Consider the following 4,198-nt stretch of genomic DNA (forward strand, 5'->3'; position numbering starts at 1 on the left):
AATCTAAGCAAGCTTCAATTCTGTGGTAAAAATGGGCAATTTCATCAAATACCTCATCCAGAGAGGATGTATTATAAACTGTATGTGACACACAACAAACAGAATATCACTCATCTCCTCTGTAATTGTCAACCATATGCCAGCCAGAACGTGGTTTTTTAAAGTCACTAATTGATAGAGCCTATTAGGATCCCATTAATAAACTATCTTACTTCCTCCAAGGTACAAATACATGGACAGAAAGAGAGACAAACAAGTATGTATCTAAAGCCATTTGTCTGAGAGTTTCCTATTTAGATCAGATTGGAGTCAGTTACCAAAGGGAATGATCTTAATTGACTTATTTTGTTAATATTTTTAATGCCGCAATATGCTGCATTATTTTATTTTATGTTATATGACCTTTAGACTAATCAGTCAACACTAAACTAAACCAAACCATAAAGTAATGAAGAAAATTCCATGGATACTTTGATGTATTTATCAGGAGTCAAACTTTATTAAAGAAGCCACTCCTTATCGTCTATGGAAAGTACAGCTTTTCAAGCAGCCAAGAGAGAAATCACAAGAAGTGACTACTGTGAGTAAATCACAATAACATTTATATCAACAGTGCTTCTGATTTAATAGTTTTTTAAAATGCAGTTCAAATAAAGTTAATTAAAATGGCACTAAGAAATGTTTGTTCTATGTTAGATTTGTATAAGCTACAGAAGAGTAATGAACCATGAGTCCAATAGGACCCCATCATTATGTACCACTCAGTCTGGGAAAGTGACCCCTATCCAGAGTCAAAGATGAAAAAATCATATGGGTTTGGCGGGCCAAAATCCCATATAGCCACTCCATCTTGCCAGGGTTCATTCAAAGCTGGTTCCTTCCCATCCAGACCCTTATAGCATCCAGGTACACCACATCACTATCCCTGCCACCACATCACTTGTCTGGCTTGGGATGGAGATACTGTACATAACTGCATACTTTTGCCATTGATACGAAATTCTAAACTGATCAGTTGCGGAGGGCTATTGAAACTAGCCTTACAACCTCAGCCCCACAATAAATGTGGACTAGGGCCGTAGATCACTGTTTCTCAATCCAGGTCATTGTAAGATGCATACACATCAACTCTCAGAATTTCTCAGCCAGCATAAAAGACTAATATTTCCTCTACTCTACAGTTTGGATAACTAATCACTATATACAGGTTCTTATAAGCTGTGTTGATAATTATGTGTGTGAAATAAATTCATATTTTTATATGCTGAAATAGCAGAAAGTGTTGAGGGCCTGGGCTTCTCTTGAAGATGCAGAGAGAAACTATAAATCAATTTTCTGCAACCTTCTATATCAGGCATGTCAAACTCAAAACATCACGTGACATCGCGTGACCCGATAACGGCAATGGGGTGGGTGCAGTTTAGGCATGACGCATCCAGCCCGCAGGCTGGCAGTTTGACGTGACTGTTCTATATTCTCTATGTGTTAGACTATGGGAATTAGGTTGGATTTCTACACTGCTGTAAGGCACAGTTTATTTCAAACATGTTTTGTTGAAAAAACTATTATGACCTAGTTCTCATAGAAAACTAATCCATAAACCATGGTTCAGTTATTGCATTTAGTTAAAACCAGACTAAAACCAAGTTTGTTAACACACTGAAGTTGGTAGCTAGGTATTTTGGATATAGTAATTTCATTACGCTCTCTTTATTCTGCCCTGTCCTCGTGGGTCAGATTTAAATCAGCCTGAGCTATTTCAGTTTTAAGATAATGTTTTCCAGCAGAACCCTCTGGCAAATGCAGTGTGCTTCATCAACTATTCTGTCAGCAGGCGGAAGTTATCCCTGAGGGATTGAGGCAGGGCAGCACCCATTGACCACTGAGGTAGGCACTTCTTTCCCCTAGAGTGTAAAGTATCCATACTTTACATCTAAACAGATAGTTCTTCACTCTTGAGTCTCTGCATGGCCCAATCACTTTTATGTACTTTCATCTGTGCAGAAGACTGACTTATGAAAGAACAGAAATCAAGGAAATACAATATAAATAATAGGATTGTGATAAAAGAATTCTAAGCTAATAGCAAGGAAGTGAATTTGTAGGTTTAATTATGAATGATAGGGCTAAAATGTATAAAGTATAAATTGGCGTCATCTAAAGTATAAATTGGCATCATCTAAACAGTTGTGAATTCACATGAAATTAGAAATTCATACTATGTGGATGTTATGCTTTGGTAATAATTAAAAAACCTAGGATGTATTTTGGAGAAAAACATTTTAAATAAAAGTGATCCATCCATTCAGAATAATTTTCTCCTGGATCACTTATATTGGCAAAGGAGGAGTATGACTATAATACTGGCATTTATTTACCAGGGGTTATTGCCTAGCAGTGAAAGTACTTTATTGTTTCCTTAAAGATGACAACAATCTCTTTTACAACTAAGTAATTTAGAAAAAAAAGAGTAACTAGAAGTCACATTTTGCATGCCACGAATTGGTTAGAAAAATAAACAATTATCCTTATCATTTTTTGTGCTTCAGTTTTTCAGTCACTCCAAAGTGGTGGTGAATGCAGCCAGAACTGTAACCCCAAAACCTAAGGAACATGTAAATATGCTTGTAGAAGTAGAAAAAATATTGTGGATGGGAACTGAAAAATAATCTAATGAAAACAGTTCATTTTCATAAGTTTTCAGTGGTGGAATCCTGTTCCAAATAACTTTCTGTAGGAAATAAAGTACATAACACCATTATTTTGCAGGCATTTATATATTCAGCATTTTCGTAGTCTTACATTCACATTTTTATATCCAATATGATATGGTATGGGGTTCTCTCCACGCTTCCTCATTTTTTAATTATGCTTTGTTTTTCTGGGCATCCAAAGACAGAGGCCTAATCTGAAAATACCCATAAATTTAGAATAGGATAGGATAGGATAGGATAGGATAGAATAGAATAGAATAGAATAGAATAGAATAGAATAGAATAGAATAGAATAGAATAGAATAGAATAGAATAGAGCAGAGCCTTGGAGATCTTCTAGTCCAGCCCCCCGCTCAAGCAGGAGAACCTATAACCTATACCAGGGGTAGGCAACCTTGGCTCTTTTATGACTCGTGGACTTCAACTCCCAGAATTCCTGAGCCAGTACAGCTGGCTCAGGAATTCTGGGAATTGAAGTCCACGAGTCATAAAAGAGCCAAGGTTGCCTACCCCTGACCTATACCATTTCAGACAAGTGACTGTCTAGCCTCTTTTTAAAAACCTCCAATGATGGAGCACCCACAATTTCTGAAGGTAAGCCATTCCACCTGTTAATTGTCCTCAATGCTAGGAAGTTTCTCCTTAATTCCAGGTTGCTTCTCTCTTTGATCAGTTTCCAGCCATTGTTTCTTGTCTTGCCCTCTGTCTTGCCCTCTGGAGAATAGCTTGACTCCCTCTTCTTTGTGGCAGCCCCTCAAATACTGGAATACTGATATCATCTTGCCCCTGTTTCTTCTTTTCTTTAGACTCGCTAAACCCAAGTCCTGCAGACGATCTTCATATGTTTTAGTCCCCAGGTCTTTGATCATTTTAGCTGCTCTTCTCTGAACTTTTTCCAAGGTCTCAACATCTTTTTTGTGGTATAGTAACCAAAATTGATTGCAGTATTGAAAAATGAAGTGTAATCATTGTTTCAATAAGATCTTTTCATACATAGTATAAAATTCATTGTTTAGTATCTTGAATGTACATTCCTTGAGTCTATACATTTATAACTAAAGTGCTTTCTGAAAACAAAAATATGAAACTATTTGCTTCCTGTTGCATGACTATATTTACCGAATATACGAACCGAATCCGACCGAGCACAGGCAAGGATGCATGTTAGATCCTACCTAGTGGCGATGAGGGTGGCGAGGTCTAACTACTACTCCACCCTCATTGCGTCATCAGATAATCGCCCAGCCACCCTCTTCAGGGTGACCCGCTCTCTCCTTCAGTTGAGGGGGGGGGAGGATCCCCTGGAGGGGAGGGCTGAGGACTTTGCCCAATATCTGTATGACAAAGTCGCTCGGATCCGAGAAGGCTTGAACTCTGACTGGGTGGCCCCGGGGGAGGAGACGGGAGCAGGTCTTGAGACTATTATATGGGAGGAGTTTGACTCTGTGGCTCCCGAGGACGTGGACAGGATCCTGGGGAGGCTG

Source organism: Protobothrops mucrosquamatus, unplaced genomic scaffold, assembly GCF_001527695.2.
Source record: "Protobothrops mucrosquamatus isolate PMUCROS unplaced genomic scaffold, P.Mucros_1.0 scaffold1, whole genome shotgun sequence".
In the NCBI taxonomy this organism is placed as follows: Eukaryota; Metazoa; Chordata; class Lepidosauria; order Squamata; family Viperidae; genus Protobothrops; species Protobothrops mucrosquamatus.